Source organism: Acomys russatus, chromosome 19, assembly GCF_903995435.1.
Source record: "Acomys russatus chromosome 19, mAcoRus1.1, whole genome shotgun sequence".
Lineage (NCBI taxonomy): Eukaryota > Metazoa > Chordata > Mammalia > Rodentia > Muridae > Acomys > Acomys russatus.
The window spans coordinates 7,099,702-7,119,368 of record NC_067155.1 but is presented as its reverse complement, the minus strand read 5'-3'; positions in this window follow the sequence as shown (position 1 = coordinate 7,119,368).

Sequence of the window (19,667 nt, the reverse complement as noted above, 5' to 3'; positions counted from 1 at the left end):
AGTTGTTAACCAAGACAGTGATTTTCCAACAGCTGCCACATATTTCTCACCCATTCTGTTCTGCTTAAATTAGGCTGGATCAACTTCACCCCCCCCCTCCCCTCCACAGGCTAAACTTGAACTCTCGTTCTTCTTGTCTCAAGCCTCTGGAGTCCAGAGATTACAGGCCCCCTCGCTACACCCTGCCAACTCCCAGTGTTTACAAACAAGTGGATGGAATTAAACATTTCTGTCACTAATTTGTCAACGTCCCTTTTGTGTTATGTGGGGGCGTGTACCTCTCTTGCTGGGACAAAATTTCTGCAAAAGCAGCTTTAGGAAGGAAAGGTTTTTAGTCTGGCTGCCAGTTCCAGGGGAAGCCGTGGTGACAGGAGGCAGGGACTGGGCAGCTCACTATATCCGCAGTCAGGAAGCAGAGAAAGGAATGCTAGTGTTTAGCTCCACTTGGCCTTTAAATTTTTTTTTGTACATTGTGTGTGTGTGTGTGTGTGTGTGTGTGTGTGTGTGTCTGTGAGTGATCTTAACGGGTCCTTGCCTGTAGCAAGGAATGTGCCACTTCCTGGGGCTTAAGAAGCTCCTCTAGTGGAAATGTTCTATTCATGAGGAAATGGCCACCCAACAGGGATACAGAGTCTCTTTTACGCGACATGGTGTGGTAGTTCATCATTGAGGCAGGCAAGCCTTGGGGAAAGTTTACCAACCTCGGGCTCAATTAGGTGTCGGGAGCCGAGAGACCCTGGCTGAACTGAGAAGACCCTGGTTGCGTTGAACTCCAGCTGGCCCTTTCCAGCCAGCCTATACAGAAAGAACTTATCAAGCATTTTGCCTGGCAACGGACAAACCGCAAACGTCGTGTTTGGCCCCAGGAGAGGGAACTTGGCCCTGAGAAAAGGAACACTCAGTGTACCGTGGCTTTGTAGCCTTTCACAGGAGTCACGGTACATGAACATCTGACGTGCTGTGGTCTCTGAGAGAGGACCGCGGGGCCACCTGTCTTCTCCCCCTGCCCCATACATTGTCCTAGGGGTTCCTACCCCAGAAGATTCTGTACTCTCCCACTGCTCTCCCTCCTTCCCCCGCCCTTCCTGAAGCACACTTTAAAAATCATACACCTGCTTTCAATAAATGACTCTTGATAAGACCAACCTTTCAAGAGTCGTGTCTCTCTCCTGCCCATTCTTATTTACAGGCCGCGACCCCCTTCGAGAACCCGAATAACTAAACCTGCAGGACGGGGACAATTAGGTTTGGCTTATTATATATACCTTCTCTTCCACTGGTACCCTTGGCAGCCTTGCTTCTTTACTTGCATGCCTGCCCAGCATTTGTGTGTGTTCTGAGGTTCAAACCCTGGCCCTGACATTTGTCTGACATGTGCCTTAACCATTGAGCCATTCCCCAAGCCTGGCATGCTCTCTCCAATGCCCCCCCCCCCCCCCCCCCCCCCGCCCATATTCTTCCTGGCTTAGTAGAGCAGATTATTTTCTGTGCTGGAGACTGAACCCTGGGTCTTATGTATGTCAGGCAGGTACTCTCCCACTGAACTATACCCCCAGCCGTTTTCACAGGGTTTTTTTTTTTTTGTTTGTTTGCTTGTTTGTTTGTCTTATTCATTTAGAGATAGAGTCTTATGCACTACAGGCTGGCTCTGAACCCTGTACGAATCTGAAGATGATGTTGCGTTGGCAATCATCCCTTCTGCCTCCTGAGGGCAGGTGGGTACCACCACGCCTGTTTTATATGATGCTGGAGATGGAACCTAAGGCTTTGTGATGGCTGGGCAGGCACTCCACCAACTGAGCGGCCTCCCCAGCCTCTCTCATAGGTTCTTAACTGACAGCGGGCAGATTTTTACTTATCTCCCTAATCTTCTTTGACCAGAGCCTAGAAGTCATTTGCGCAATGCAGGGTAGTGGCAATGCAGGGTAGTGATGGTGGGGGTTGAGGCCCCAGGGTCTGTACCTTTTACTTTTTCATTACTAGTGTTAGGGTCTGAAAATCCAAAACAACCCAAGCAGGCACAAGAATCCAGCAAAGCAAGATCTTTATTTGAATTAGGCAGCAAAAACTGACCAGTCAGGGACAACAGCACAGACTCTTCAAGCTTTCATCTTGGTAAATAAATATTTAGCAGATGACAAAAAAAAAAAAAAAATTGTACTCAGGCCGCTATTGATGGATCAGCAATACAGAATAGACTTTGGAACAAAAACAAAACCCAGACAAATATCCTCATGAAGGATAAGACAAATGCTTGGCTTCTCTCCCCTGTCCTGAGGCTCTCATTAGTGGAATCTAGGTAGGTGTTCCATCCCCCCACTGGGGGAATCTAGGCAGGTGCTCTGCCACTGAGCCATGCCCCCAGCTGCTTAGGTGGATTTTTAGGTAGGTGCTCTGTCTACTGTTGGAGCTATAACTGCAGCCCCTCACTTTTGGATTCTAGGCAGTCACTCCATCACCGAGCTATAACCCTAGCTTTCCTTTTCCTTTTTTATTTTATTTTTATTTTTATTTTTGTTTTTTGGTTTTTCGAGACAGGGTTTCTCTGTGTAGCCTTGGCTGCCCTGGACTCACTTTGTAGACCAGGCTGGCCTCGAACTCACAGCGACCCGCCTGCCTCTGCCTCCCGAGTGCTGGGATTAAAGGTGTGCGCCACCACGCCCGGCTCCTTTTCACTTTTTATATTGAGACATGAACCCATTGAATTGCCCAGGCTGATCTTGAACTCACATGGCGGCCCAGGAAAGCCCAGAACTTGCAACTACAGCTGGCTAAAAACAATTTGTTGAAAGTGGGTGTGGCCTCCCCTTGATGAGGAGACCTGGTGGCACTCAAAGAAAGAATAAGCAGGCTTACCCAGATGAGACTTGATAGCCTATGACCATATAGTGGGGGAGGAGGTCCCCTTGGTCATAGACCTAGGGGAGGGGAATAGGGTGAAAGCGGGAGGGAGGGAGGAATGGGAGGATACAAGTGATGGGATAACAATTGAGTTGTAATTTCAGTAAATTAATACAATAAAAAAAAAAAAAAAAGAGAGAAAGTGGGTGTGGGACACAAGCCTGTAATCCTAGGTACTGGAAAAGCTAAGCTCCCCCACAATCTTGTCATTCAACACAGCCTCAGCAGGAGTGTCTCAGCCTGGCGTGTGGAGAGAAGAGTGACCCTCTAGTCCAAGGGTTTGAACGTTATTCCTTCTCTCTGCCCTATTGTACGGCTGCGTTGAGACCCTAGAGAGAAGAGTGACCCTCTAGTCCAAGGGTTTGAACGTTATTCCTTCTCTCTGCCCTATTGTACGGCTGCGTTGAGACTCTAGAGAGAAGAGTGACCCTCAAGTCCAAGGGTTTGAACGGTATTCCTTCTCTCTGCCCTATTGTACGGCTGCATTGAGACCCTAGGTGTCCTTTGTTTCTCTACAAGGACAAATCCATCCTCTCCACCCAGCCAAGTGCTACGGTCCTGCTGTGACTGTGTTTCTCAACCTTCCTGATGCTGTGACCCTTTAATGCAGTTCTGTGTGCTGTCGGGGAGCCCAGCCATAAAGCCGTTTGTCGTTGTTCTTCATAACTGTGGTTTTGCTACTGTTATGAGTCATAATGTTAATAATATCTGATATGTATGTAGGATATCTGATATCCTGAGGAAAGTTCATTTAACCACAAAGGGGTCATGACCCACAAGTTGAGAACATCCGCTTTAAGGAGGAAATGCGACCTTTTGTTGTCCTTTGCCAAACATCTAAGACATGTTTACTTATTTTTTGGACATATTTATTTCTAAAGAGGAAAACCTGCCTTTATTTCCAAACTGTGTGCAAGAAGGCCAGAAAGACTTCAATCTATCCTTTGTCTCCCAGGCCCACACGGGGACCTATGGATTCTTTGGTTCTGTTGACTACTCCCTCTACAAATGATCAGATTCCAGTGACTTTCTGAGGTGACTGTTACAGGTGAGAAAGCTGTGGTGCAACCTTTCAACTGCAGGACTCCATATGACCATTTGTTTGGCAATGCTGCCGTGTGTTGAGTGCCAGCTGCCGTGTGTTGAGTGCCAGCTGACGTGTGTTGAGTACCAAAGCATTGGGGATGACCGGCAAGGAGGGACAGTTATTAGGGACAGGAGCCATGCCACACCACGCAGAGCCACTTGGAGAAGTTCGGCTGGCTGCAGTGCTGCAGGGAAGAAAAGAAAGGAGAGAAGAGAGGGAGGCAGGGTCAGGACCCTTTGCTGTGGTTTTATGGGGGACCCTGTGTGTCACGAAGTCCCCACAGATGTTATAAAATGACCTACAAGGAAAAGCATGTGAGTGGTGAACATTGGTCACAGTAAAGGTTCCCCTGGGCTCCAGGGAGAAGCGAGCTCTTATACTGTTATGCTGATGGATGCTCATCCCAGTAATAAAGATGTGCACAAGAAAAGCTCTTTGAGAACATCTTTACAATCCCATCTGATGTCTATTAAAAATATCAAACAAGCCCATCATCCTGTGCCTTTTACAAAGCGGGCAGTGTCCTGGGACTTCACCCACCATATGAGCACTTACACTACCCCCCTCATCATAACAACCAACATGTCCCCAGATATTGCCGTAGAACCTCTGTGCGAAAAATCGTGCCCTGCCCCTGCTGATCGGGACAAAAGGAACCTACTTCTGTTCCTAAAAACTAGGACTCTCTCTGCGAGGAAGTTCCCAGCTGCAGACATTAATGTCGGTCCAACGGCAGACACCTGACAGCTTCCTAATAGTCTTATCTTTCACCCCCAAGTCTCCCTCCTGCCTGATAGCCGGCTGAACTGATGACCAGCAACTTCCTGACCCAGTTAAACTCACTCCACAAATCCCTCCCACTTCCTGTCCCCGCCCCGCTCCCCATCAGCCCAGCAATGTGGCGGCTCAGCTATTGCTAGTGCTCCTCTCAGCCGTCTCTTTGCTGTTTCTGTACTATGGATCCTGAAGACTCTCATCCTCCATGTCCCACCTCCTCCACACACCACCCACACACCCCCACCTCCCCTACATGCCACCTGCACCCCCACTTTCCCCACCCACCACCCATCACCCACACTCACACCCACACCCACCCCCGGTCACAGCTTCAAAACTCACCTCACCTAAGAAACCAGTTCTGAAGGTCTCAAGCTGCACGTTGAACTCCCCATCTCCCTGTCATGCTCACTGGAGCCCCCTGCAGGTCACCTCTGTGGTCTCAGAAGTTGACTGTTTTCTTGTTTTCTATGCTCTTGATAGTCTGGAGTCTTGATGCCTAACTGGCCCTCGGGAGAATTGCCATCCTAGGACTAGGCTGAGTCATAGATGAGACCACCCTTGAGCCATTCAGACCAAACCCACCAAACCCAGAGCCCACGCTCACACACACCTTCTCTCCGTTCCAGCCTGGCACTCCATTCCAGGTCTCGGTGTTTCTCTGCCCTAATGACCCTCAGGCACCAGCCAAGGACAATAAAGGCCGTAAACTTCAAACCCCTACCCAGATCTAGCCAATGGACAGAACACTCTCCGCAGTTGAATGGAGAGTGGGGACTGACTTTCACAGGAACTCTGGTGCCTCATATTTTACCACATCTCCTGAATGGGGACACCTGGTGGCACTCAGAGGAAGGATAGCAGGCTACCAAGAAGAGACTTGATACCCTATGAGCATATACAGGAGGAGGAAGTCCCCCTCAGTCACAGTCATAGGGGAGGAGAGTAAGGGGAAAATGGGAGGGAGGGAGGAATGGGAGGATACAAGGGATGGGATAACCATTGAGATGTAATATGAATAAATTAATAAAATAAAATTTTTTAAAAAAGAAAAAAGCCTACAAAAGTTGTATCGATTATTTGTTATGGAACAGAACTGTTTTTATATTAAAAATTATTGAAGCATCTTTAAAAAAAAAAACCTAAACCAGGTTTTCAAAAAGAGCAGCAAGTTGTCTTCATGTGAGATGTATACGGACACTTCTTCTTTTGTGTAGCTTATGGCAAGGCAAACATAGCACAGAAACGTCACCTTAGTCACTCTAGGGGTACAGTTCAGTGGCATTAAATGCATTCACTCTGAATGAGAATTCCCGGAAAGGAGCTAGCCTGTGTCTTAGCTAGGGTTTCTATTGCTGCAATGAAACACCATGACCTAAAGAAAGTTGGAGAATAAAGGGTTACTGGGCTTACACTTCCACATTGTAGTCCATCACTAAAGGAAGCCAGGAATGGTGCTTGCTGGCTTGTGAGATGAAGCTTACTCAGATTCGTTATACATCCCAGCCCCCACCCCCCCCGCGCGCCCCCGTCCAGGGAAGGGTGCCACCCATAGTGGGCTGAATCCTTCCACATCAATAACAATCAAGACAGTCCCTCACAGACATGCCTACAGGCCAACCTGATCCCGGCGATCCTTCAGTTAGACCTTGTTTCTCAGATAACTCCAGGCTGTGTCCAGTTGACAGTTACAGGCACTAAGACAGTTGTGGCTAGTATGCAGATATAAGTGAGTATATACCATTTGAGTCTTTCTGCTTCTGGGTTGACTCACTCATTATGATCATTTCTAGTTCAACTGGGTTAGGTTTTAAGTACCCACATCAGGCACTTGTAACTGCCTGTAGCTCTACCTCCAGGGAACCAGACACCTTCTGGTCTCTGCTCAGCATACACACAAAATCAAAAGAATACTGAAGAGTTCTCTTAGGTAAATGTAAGTAGCCAATATAGTATTGTCAGCTGTATGGGCTTGGCTGTGTAGTTAGAGGTTGCAGGAATGTCTCTTGTACACAAGTACTGGTGCTTGACACCTTCTCTGGTCCTCGCTTCTCCTCCTCCTCCACTTTCTCAGGTTTGGTGTCTTCCTGTGCTCTACCGGCAACAGTCCAACTGCACGGTGGATTCCACACTTACATTCCATGCCGCCCAGCTGCATCTCAACACAGCACCTCCCACGAGCTCCCTACACCAACTACGCAGAGGCCAGGGGACAGCATCACACATCTCACAGGTCTGGGGCTAAAAGTCAGAAGAGGAAGTGTAGAGAGGAACTACCGGAGAGGAGAACTGAGAGGGCAGAGGCAGTTCTTGTGCAACGAGAAACTCCAATCTTTCTGCTTTGCACTGGACGTCACTATCTTGGTAGGGGTACTGGGCTCCAGTCTGCTCTGTCCCATGGGTGTGTCCCCTTGCACAGAATGTGTTGCCCGTTCTCAGAGCTGTGTGTGTGCGCGGAGATCTGGCATGAGGAACTGCCATGGCCCCCATGGTTACTCTGCTGTTGGTAAGTGCTGCAGGGACCATCATTATTACCCAGAAGGCAGTGACTGTAAAGACCCCGCTTCAGATCTGGTGGCTATGAAGACCATTATTGCTGGCACCTGCCTCTCTGTCTGAGCCTAATCTCTTGCCCTGAGCTTCGTGGTTGGGAATAGGTGTGTTACGGGATGGACATCTCTCACGAGGTCCTCTTCTACTTCAGTGTTTTTCCAGGAGCACAGGATCTGGGCACACTGCGGTGAGTCTCTGCCATTTTAGCCCTGGGAGCTCTGAGTTTGGCTGGGATTGGCATGCTGCTGCTGCTGCTGCTGCTGCTGCTGGTGGTGGGGCGTATGATGCTCTTGTGCTGATCCTGAACCGAGAGCACACCCACTTCCGATTTGTTCCTTGTGATTGCAGCCATCCTTAAGCTAGTGATTATCCACAGCATGTGAATGCTGACAAGACCCCTGGGTCAGAAGGACATGGCAACCGTCAACACAGAGGATGGGACACACACACACACACACACACACACACACACACACACACACACACACACACGTTGTCCTCCTGACAACATGGACGAGGCTTTGGATTTGCTTTCTCTATTCCTATCTGCTTTCACCTGGGCCGAGTCTGGCTCTCTTACTGAGTTCTGCTCCTTGGCCATCTATTACCCATGAGGCAGAACTGAGGTAAATGCAGCCTCAAGCTTTAGCTCATCCAACCTTATTCTGTAAACCTTGTTTTGCCTCTGAACCCAGTTTCTTCTTCTTGAATGGCAAAGTAGTAAGGTGTTGGTCAGTGGAGTCAGAACACATGTAAGGGGAAAAAAAAAGTCCTTCCCTGTTCTGGACACTTTCATACAGAGCTTTTAATTGATTGATAACATTAGTGTTAATTCTATTTTTAATCTTTAAGGTACCTCCATACTAATTTATATATTTCAGGCATAAGTTTGCATTGTCCTAAGAAGTAAATAAAAGGTTTCCTCAGGCCATCATCACCAATATTACTTTGTCTTTTTTTTTTTAATGACAGAATTTGCATTCCCTGGTGGCTACCTCCCTCCTACAGTACATGTGGCCTGTGCATATACTCCTGTGACACCAGTAGGCAGAACAGAGCCCAGCTGGTAGACTGTAGGTATTCACTCCCAACTGTATGGATGGACACATGCTTTATCTCAATATGCTGGCTCCTGCTCTGCTCAAGCGTGTAATCAGGAAGGTCTGAGGAATTTGGTGCTGCCACTTCTTTTCCAGAGCATTTAAGCTTCCAGATTTTTCTAGATGGACTAGCCCATATTTTCTTTTTCTCTTTTGGTTTCTTGAGACAGGGTTTGTCTGTGTAGCCTCGGCTGTCTTGGACTCATGCTGTAGACCAGGCTGGCCTCAAACTCACAGAGATCTGCCTGCCTCTGCCTCCCAAGTGCTGTGATTAAAATTATACACCACCATTTCCTGGCTGCTTGGAAAATCTTTTTTTTCAACCCTTTCCTCTGAGGTAATATCTATCTTTGATCTTAAAGTGTGTTTCTGGTATGAAGCCAAAGGATGGATTTTCTTTTTTGCATCCATTCTGTTAGCTTGTGTCTTTTTACTGGGGAATTGAGTCCATTCATATTGAGAGATGTTAATGACCAATGGTTTTTAAAAGTCATATATATATATGTATATATATACATAAATGAATCTATAACATTATATATCATGCTGATTGCAATTTTTCCTCCCTCTTCTCCTTTAAGTCTCTCCCATCACCTCTTCTCTTCCTCCTACCCCCATTCAACCCTCCTTTGCTTCTCTTCAGCAAAGGGTAAGCCTCCCATGGATATCAACCTGGCAGGGCATACCAAGCTGCAGTAAGACTAGGCATCTCTTCTTCTATTGAGGTTAGACTAGGCAACCAAGTATGGGGGAAAGGGTTCCAAAGGCAGACTACAGAGTTAGAGACAGACCCTGCTCCCACATGAAGACCAAGGCTTAGGTCAGTCTCTTGATGGTTGTCAGTTCAGTCTCTGTGAGCTAGGTTAGACGATTCTGTGAGTTTTCTTGTGGTGTCCTTGGCTCCTCTGGCTCCTACAGTTTTCTTCCCTTCTTCCACAGGATTCCCCAAGCCTTGCCTTGTTAGTGTACAGGTATTTCAGCTGGCCTGCCTTCAGGGTCCTAGGATTGTCTTACATTATCACCTGCTGTCACTGCCAGGTGTGTGTGTGTGTGTGTGTGTGTGTGTGTGTGTGTGTGTGTGTGTGTGTGTGTGTATAAAAGGACCTATCTGTCATCCTACCTCTCACAATCTCTCTGTTTTCCCTCTGTCATGGGTTCTCTCTCTCTCTCTCTCTCTCTCTCTCTCTTTCTGCCTCTCATGGCTCACTCACTCTATCCCTTCCCCAGGTCTCTTCCCACTTTCCCACAATAATCCTCCTTTATATCCGATCTGTTGTATGACATGTAATTCCTCAGGGGGTACACCTTGGCCTGGGGTTGCTATGGTGCTCCCACAACCCCATTATACAACATACCTAATGCTTGGCTATGGGGCTGTTCATCTGTTTCCATCAATTGCCGGGTGAAGCCTCTCTGATGACAACTGATCGAGGCACCAATCTATTAGTATAGCAGAATATCATTAGGAGTCATTTTATCCATTTTTTGGGTCTTTGAGTTGTTTGGGCATAGCTATAATTATTCCCTTGAATTCTTTGTTTGAGAGTTCCTCCAGATCATTTTCACTGTGGGCCACTACTATGGGATTTGTATGATGTGGAGGTGAAGTATTATTTTGAATTTTCATTTTGTTTATATTTCTTCATTGGGATTTATACCCCTGGAGTTAGTTTATTCACTGAATGCCCTTGTTTGCCTCTTCCTTTCTTTCTTTCTTTCTTTCTTTCTTTCTTTCTTTCTTTCTTTCTGGTTCAAGTCACTTTTCTTGTTTCAAAAGAGGTATTTGCATGCTAGGATGGGAGCGATTCACAGCAGGATTATGATTTATTATTTATTTATTCACTTTATATCCCGATCATAGCCCCTTCCCTCCTTTCCTCTTGGTCCCACCATCCCTCCCTCTTCCCTCTCCCCCATCCCCTACTCCTCAGATGAAAGGAATCTCCCCCACTAATCCACACCAGCACATCAAGTTGCAGCAGGACTGAGTGCATCTTCTTCCCCTGCAAGCGATCAAAAGGCAGGTAATAGAGTCCATGTCAGAGACAGCCTTCTCTCCCCTGTCTAGGGGACCCACATGAAGGCCAAACTGCCCATCGGGTATGTATGTGTAGGGGGTCTATGCCAACTCCATGCATGGTCCTTGGTTGGTACTCTATAAGGCTCCCTGGGTCCAGATGAGTTGGCTCTGTTGGTCTTCTCATGGAGCTCCTATCCCCTCCAGGTACTTCTATCCTTACCCCTACTCTTCCACAAGACTCCCTGCACCCCGCCCAATGTTTGTCTGTGAGTCTCGGCATCTGTTTTGGTCTGATGCTAGGTGGAACCTCTCAATGGACAACTCTACTGGGCTCTAGTCTGAAAACATAGGAGAGTATTGTTAATACTGTTAGGGCTTGGCTTTCTCCCATGGGGTGGGTCTCAGGTTGTGCCAGGCATTCATTGGGCAGTCCATCAATCTCTGCTCTATCTTTATCCCTGCACATCTTATAGGCAGGGCAAATTTTGTGTCAAAGTTCTTGTGAGTGGGTTGGTGATCCCCTCCTGCCACCAGAAGTCCTGTATAGTTAGAGGGTGACCTCTGTCTCTGTAACTGTTGGTATGAGAAGTCTCAGCTAGAGTCACCCCCATATCTTCCCACTGTCATAGGTCTCCAACTTGTCACAGAGATGCCTCTGCCCATAGTTTCTCCTCTCTCTGCAAGCCCTCTGTTCTCCCACTTCATTTTCAGGGCAGACACTTGAGTGTGGCTTCTGGAAAAACAGATGTCATTATGGAGCAGGCCGGGTGGTGTCACATATTTCTGGTATAGTGAGGTGCAATTTATGACCTCAACATCTGGGTAAAGGACTAACATCCCTACTCAAAGCCACCTGTCCTGATGAAGCATGGCCAATCTAAAGGTCACAGTTCAGATCCCGGGGTCCATATCACCACATGATCAGGCACTCCATAGATCCTTAGGAACAAGGCTTTCATGACACCATCTAACTCAAGCTCTTTTTCTGTGTCTCTCCAGGTCCATCGCCCCAGCCTTCTATAAGGGCAGTTCCAGGAGATGTGATTTTCAAGGGCAGTTCTGTGACCATCTTCTGCAGGACACCTCCAGGAGTGACCAAAGTGTGCCTAAAACATTCTGTATCGGATAGAAAGTGGCACCACTGCGCCCAATGGGGATTCCAGGAGGTTTTTGAGTTCAGTATGTGTAATATGACACACGCCAGTGAAGGAGTTTACTACTGTGTGTACTACAAGAAAGACCAATGGTTGGGAAATAGTGACAAACTGGAGCTGGTGGTGACAGGTGAGCAACTGCCCCAAGACACTGTTCTTCACACTTAATCTCTACTGTCCACCTCACTGAACCACATAGGTCCCATCATGTTCCCTGCACCCATACATTGGTCCCTTTCCTCCCCTCTCTTGTTCCTTCCACTCACTTCCGCTCCTCTCCTCTTTTGTCCTCTCCATTTTTCGTTCTCTTGACTCTCATCTCATTCTCCTCCATCGCTTTTTATCTCTTCCTTTCCTATCTTCTGTCTTCTGTCTTATTTCCCCCCTCTCCTGAGATGGGATTTTCATTGTCACCCACCCCTCCACTTACTCCCTGTTTAGTCCACCTTGGGCTGTGGATTCTCCATCACAGGCTGGTAATGTGCACATGATATCTGGCTCAGAAGGATATTGAAACAAATGACACAGAGGATGTGGCATTCAGACAGACAGACAGACAGACAGACAGACAGACACACACACACACACACACACACACACACACACACACACACACACACACCCTTCTTCCTGAGGATAATTTGGAATTAATTTTGAATTTGCTTTCCTTTTCTCTCCATCTCTTTTCACCTGGACTATGTCTGGCTCTCTCCCTGAAGCCTATTCTTGGGAGGATATCATCATCCTTGGGACAGAGTTGACATCAACGCTGTCTAATGAGGGTGCATTACAGACAGGATTCAGCTAATTTCAGGGTCTCCCAGACATTGTGTGATACAGGAGGTATGCATAATGCTTGGGTTTTATATGGAAGCAAGACTTTATATGGAAGCAACACCATGTTGATTGTCCCTTGGAAGTGACAAGGTTTTGTGATAAGAAAGGCAGCACATAGGGTTCATTCCTAGGCAAGCAGGAGACAAGAGAGAAGCTACTAGATAGCACTAAGGCAGGAGAGCTGTTTTTACATTGTTTGGTAACAGTGAAGATTATTTAGGCCACCTGAAATATGTCAGAATTCCTGGAAACTGTGAGTTGAGACTTCCATTTGGAGGTGTGCTGGTTAGTTTTCTTCAACATGACATAACTGAGAGTCATCTGGGAAGAAGGAATGTCAACAGAGGAATTGACCCCACCATATTGGCCTGTGGGCATGTCTGTGATGCACTTTCTTGATTCATTGTTGATGTGTGAGCTCCTTGGGAAGCAGGCTTTCCTGACATCAGATGGTTAGATCTCTTTTTCTGTGTCTCTTCAGGTCCATTGCCTCAGCCTTCAATATGGGCAGTTCCAGGAACTGTGGTTTCCAAGGGCAGTGATGTGACCATCTTCTGCAGGACCCCTCCAGGAGTGACCAGAGTGTGCCTAACCCATTGTCTATTGGATAGAGATTGGAGTGATTGCACCTCACAGGGATCCCAGGAGGTTTTTGAGTTCATGATTCTGAACACACCAATGTGGGGATTTACTACTGTCAATACTACAAGGGAGGTGGATGGTCAGAAATTAGTGACAAACTGAAATTGATGGTGACAGGTGAGCAAATGTTAAGAATACTGTTCTTTATCCTCAGTCACTGTTGCCTACCTCACCAAACTACCTGCCTTTATCTCTGCTACTGTATGCAAGTGTTCTGGGTTACTTGGGACTATTAATTGAAGAAAAGTGAAGCACTCCAGGATGAATTTATGTTTGTCAGCAGCAGGGGGATCAGCCTATGAAGTACTGACAGCTTCCCAGAGATTTTTAAAAATTGATACACAAAATCCCCCTTTAGCATGACAATTTCTACATACCAAGACTTCTTTTTTTCCTTTAAAATTCTTTTTATTAATTTATTCTTGTTACATCTCAATGGTTATCCCATCCCTTGTATCCTCCCATTCTTCCCTCCCTCCCATTTTCCCCTTATTCCCCTCCCCCTGTATATGCTCGTAGGATATCAAGTCTCTTCTTGGTAACATGCTATCCTTCCTCTGAGTGCCACTAGGTCTCCTCCCTCCAGGGGATATGGTCCTTGAAATATACCCAGAAGATGCTCCAGCACACAACAAGAAAATTTGCTCAACCATGTTCATAGCAGCCTTATTCATAATAGCCAGAACATGGAAACAGCCTAAGTGTCCCTCAGTAGAAGAATGGATAAAGAAACTGTGGTACATATACACTATGGAATACTACTCAGCTATTAAAAACAAGGATTTCCCGAAATTTGTGGATAAATGGATTGAGCTAGAAATGATCATAATGAGTGAGCTAACCCAGAAGCAGAAAGACTCAAATGGTATATACTCACTTATATCTGCATACTAGCCCAAGGGGCATGTCCCACGAAAGCCTTCACTTACCAGGAAACTGAGACAGAGGGGAAGGCATCCTATTGGGACTCTAGATGAGAGAAGCATGGGAGAATAGCAAAGTAGAAGGATCCAGAGGGTCCTAGAAACCTACAAGTAGAACATTATGATAGGCAGATTTGGGCCGAGGGGTCCTGCTTAAACTAAAGCACCAGCCAAGGACAATGCAGGTGGTAACGTTATACCAAACTTCTTATCTGATCTAGGGGTTGTCTTGAAAGATTATCACCTAGCAGTTCTCAGCCTTAAGAGACTTCCTGGTTTGCAAGGCCTGTCTCCAGACTCTGTTTGCAAAGGCTCTGAGAGTTCTTCAAGAGAACAAGTCCATAAAAATCTCAGATGAGAATCACTAACAAAGGCTACTTAAAAGCTTAGGAACTATCACTCCATACAATGGTTTTGCTAAACTTCTACTCCACACTACATTGGTCTGTCTTCTTTCCTTTTGTTTTCTCTCCTTTTCTTTCCTCTCCTCTCATTTCATTCTTTCCTCTTCAATTTTCATTTTTCTTTACTTTTTTTTTTTTTTGAGATAGGGTCTCAATATCTCAGTCTGGCCTTAGATTTGATGTGCGTCTAATCATAATCTTGACCTTCTGATTCCTCTACTCTCTTATTACTAGCCTTATAGACCTGGAAAATCACAGCATTCATGTGGTCATAGTAACAGAATCCAGGGTGTTGTGTATATTAGGCAAGAACCTATCAACTAAGTCTCATTCCCTGAGGATGAGGTTTGTCATCCTCCCATTGCACTGAATGTGGTCTAGGCTCCCTTCAGAATACTGAGTATTGCTCTTAATAAATGGGGTTCATGGTAAATTACAACATCTTCACACAGTACCTATGTAGAGCCTCTTGATGGTCCTTGAATGGAAACATGTTTTGTGATTTCCGTAGAGTATCAATGGATGAATTTCCTTTTGTTTTCATGTGTTCTTCTCTCTGCTCAGTCTGTGAATTGTAGGCCTAATTATAATGATCAAAAGCAGGATCTTTTTGTGATTATTTTTAGACAGGATCTCACATGTAAATCTGGCTGGCCTCACAATCTTTATATAGAACATGCTGGGTTTAAACTCACAGTGATATATCTGTCTTGTTCCTGACTGCTGAGATTAAAGGCATCTGCTCCCATGACAGCTACTAACAGGGTCTTTTTACTTCCAGGTGTTTATGAGGAAAAGCCATCCCTTGCAGTTGATTCAGGCCCCCAGGGACAATCAGAAAGAAATGTGACTCTCCTCTGTCATCTGCCTCATTTCTTTGACACCTTCATCCTCTGCAAATATGGAAATGCCTCCTTTCCTCAGAACTGCTCCCATCAGGACCACAAGACATTCATCATCTCCCCTTTGAGCCCAGGGCACAGGAGGACCTACAGATGCTTTGGCTCTTATAAAGAGAATTCCTACTTGTGGTCACTTCCTAGTGAACCCCTTGAGCTTCCAATCCCAGGTAGGTATGTCTGATATTTGTTTGTTATCACTGTGCTTAGAGAGACCTCAGTGGATGCCATGTGGAATACATCAATATCTCTAATATCTGCTGTGCACTCTTTCTTTCACACTGTACAGGTGTCATGACTGTAATTGCTTTCATTCTCATTGCAGAATCTGAATAGTATCTGCTAGTCATGTGATATTGGTGTATATGCAGGTATATTCCTTTGGAGAAGAGATATTACTCATTGTGATATTTGGGGTGCCATGCAGTTGCTGGCTGCGTAACCCACTGCATCATACATATGCACATGGACAAACACTGAGAAACACAGAGAAACACACAGACAACCATACCAATACTCTTCCTTAGGTAATTGTGATAGAGAATTTGATATGGTCCATCATCGTTTTTTCATTCAGGGTTACTGTAATCTTTGCCTTACACCATATTATGTGAGTGTCCACGTAGCCACCATGTGGCTTGAGGAAGCATGAGCCATTCACAGAAGTGAATAAGAGGGATTCATAGTCAGGACCTTGTAGGATTATGCCCCAGCTTCATGATGGATAGGATTCTGTTCTGTATCCTCAGCTCACCCAGTTATTGGGTATGTTTCAGTGTTTCAATGGAGGTGACAGATTCTAGATATGTAGACTATGGGAGCAGAAGTGTTCTCTGAGAAGTTTGAGAAAATGTGGGTGTTGATGATTTAGGGACAGAAGGGTGAATCTGAGGATGCAGAAAGAAACAATATCCCAAGAGAAAGCATCATGTAAAATAGAGTGGGACTTTTTGGGTAAAGAAGCTGTTTTGTGTAGCTCATGGGAGAGAGTCAGAAAGGAAACATGAATAGAACCAAAATATACTTCATGTATATATGATATTTCAAAGTATAAACCTATTAACAAATAAGCCAAAGTAAAACAAATAACATTTTCTTTTAATCAAAGTGCACAACCTTGCTTGCAGTAAGCCAGGCAGCTAAATACTACAATAACACACAGAAGGTGAATGTCCCAGGTTCAGCTAAGAAGAGGAAGGTGTGTGATCAGGTTGTGTGTAAACAGTCAACAGATAAGCGTGGTCTGGTGGTTGTGCTGTTTAGCATAATTGTCAAATTGACCTAGCCTAGAGTCCTCTGAGAGGAAAGCCTCTATTGAAGCATTTTGTAAATCAGATTGTCCTGTAGGCATGACTGTGGGTACTCTCCTGACCATTAGCTGATCCACAAGAGGCCCAGACTACTGCTCACAGTGTCATTTTTTGGCATGTGGCTCTGAGCTGTGTATGAAGGGTCTCAAAGATAACTTGAGTGACAATGGTGGAAAAGGAACATCGGGGGTGTGCAATCTCCCCAAGACTCTTCTCTTTTCACTTTTAATTATTCTTATTTTGTAACGATATTGGGAGGAGAGAAGTTGGGAAGGCATATATGGGTATGTAAAGAAGCCAAAGATACAAAGAAGACCCAATACCTCAAAAAAATATTGAATCCTGTGTCCACTTAAGGGACTTTCAGCATTAGGCTTCTGTCATCCTGAATGGACAGACATAGCTGTGAACTTCCGTTTTTCTGAGACTTGATATTCTATTTTTCTGTCCCATTTTATTATTTCTTCTTGATTCATGACCTCATTGTATCTTGTCTGTCATGAAACTCTGTAATTAGGTCAGGCTGGACTCAAGCTCACAGAGACCCACCTGATTCTGCTTCCCAAATGCTTGGATTAAACTTTTGGCCCTCGTGTGCATGGCACTCAATCAATTCTTTGTCAGTGTTATTGTATGAGTTTACTAATCCCCTATATGACTGCCAGTATCCCAGTCAGCAGCAGCTAAACAAGGACCCAGAGTTAGGGAGGCAGCAAACAGTGTTTGTGCATGGTTTCACTTTCAGAGTCCTGCCTGAGCTCTTGCCTAGACCTCACTCAGATGCACAGTGTGAAATAGATGCCATGATGCTAAGACTCCAGTCAGGAGAGTCTATTCCTGGAAGCGCCGAAATGAGAGATGGAGACTGGATCAATGCAAAAGCAAGAGGTTTACTGTTCCAGTGCACTGGGGTCTATACACTCATCAGAGTGAAGCAGCCCTGAGCAGCAAATTTGTAGTGTTTTTATAGGTTTTAGAGAAAGAAATGAGTTTTATAATATGTGATCGGTTGGCATTTCGACAGAAAAGCTACAATCAAGGAGTTATGAACCTTGGCATTTTGTGTTTTGATAATAGGTAGAGGGGCAAGTTGACCTATGGAAAATATTGGTTGAAGCAGTCACAGGGCACGTTAAGGACTTTAACTTAGCTTCCCCTCATTTGTTGTTGCTGTGTGATGGATCATTTGCTGATCAGCTTGACTAGAAGAGAGTATGTTTGGACTCTTTTGAGACAAGCTAGCTGTCTGTGTTGTTAGTGAAAACAGTGTATTTCTTTAACTCTTGGAACACTCTTCCCTGGCAGGTGGCTACCATCAGTTATCAGTTGTGGCTCTTCTCAGAATTGTTTTACTGGCAGAGAAGAGTAGTATTAACGTAGTCTGCAGCAGTGGAGATTTACAGTCTTTGGCCTTAATGGGGGTCCTTAAAGGAGGACTGGATAGGCGGACTTCTATATTGCCCTAGACTTTGGCCTTAATGATGGTTCTTAAGGAGTGGGGGCTGGTTCCTTCAAGATAAATCAACCTTCCTCTCCAATCTTCTCAGTCATAGTATTTTATTACCATTTCTTTCTTTAGATGATTTTTCGTTTTTCTTTTTTTCTTTAAAAACTTATTCAGATTACACCTCCATTGTTATCCCCTGAGTTGTGTATTACCATTCCCTCCCTCTTTCACCCCATTTCCCTCTCCTAGGCCTGGAACAGAAGGAGACCTCTTCCCTGCCATATGCTCACAGCCTATCAGTTTTCATCCAGATAGCCTGCTTCCCCTTCCTCTGAGTGCCACCATGCCTCTCCACAAAGGGGAAGTGGTCAGATAGGGGGCCCCAGCGTTCTGCCAGAGTCAGTCTCCTGTATCCACCCACCTGTGAGGAGTGCGCTGTCCATTGGATAGATTCGAATAGATGTTCTAGGTTTCCTGCATGCATTGTCCTTTGTTGCTACAGTAGGTTGTGGTGACTCTTCTGGATCCAGATCTGCCAACTTTGATGGTCTTCTTGTAGGTTTGTAGGATCCTCTGTTCTTTCTAGCTCCTCATTCTCCCATACCTCTCTTACCTGGAGTCCCAGTAGCAAGTCTGAACATCTGTCCCCCGCACTGAGTGAAGATTCTTTGGAAACCTCCTTGTTGGACTAGTGGTGGTAAGAGGAAAATTCATAGCATTAAGTGCCTTTATAAAGAAAACAGAAACAACCCATAGGAACAACTTTTACTTGGCTATGTCGAGCCATCTTCTGGTCCATATAACTCCCCTATTTTTGTTATTAAAAAGAAGTCTGGTATTTATAGACTCCTTCAGGATCTTAGACTTATTAACAAACATATGCTTAAAATAGGCTCCTTCCACACTGGCTTTCTACATCTGGGGGCCATCCCTGTTCACCTCTACTTAGTCATTGTGGACATTAAGCATTGCTTCTTTTCCCTCGAAAACTGGCCCTATTTATCATTTACTGTGTAGAAACCTAATCATGATGTTCCCACCCAGAGATTTCAATGGAAGGTTTTCCCCCAGGGAAGGAAGAATAGGCCCTCCATCTTGCTTCCTTGGGCATGATGAGAGTACAGCCTCACTGTCTGGTCATCCATAATACAGACAATTGGTTACTTGCACATTCCTTCAAGGGTTCCCTTTTGAACCTATTAAAAATACTGGTCTCAGATTTTGAGAGTGTTTGCCTTACATTTTCTAATGACAAGATTCAGACCTTGCCCCTTCATATTCCTGGGATATAAGATCACCACTGAGATAAAACCTCTCACCCCACTCCACCACTAATTAAAGGGTCATATTCCCTTAATGATCTCCCAAAACTCAGTGGTCAACGTAATTGGCTCATCCTTTTCTTTCCTACTCTTCCCATTGAGTTTCTGCCTCTTCTCAACCTATTGCTACATGCTTCTGATCCACACAAACATTTCTCCACAAAGTATCAAGCTCTCTCTTCTCCATGGGGCTCTGATCCTTAATATTATCCTCTGGATGGAGAAGCTCCATTGTCTGTCTTCTAGTCCAACAATTGGCCTCTTTATTGGATTCGCCCCTCTTGGTCACAT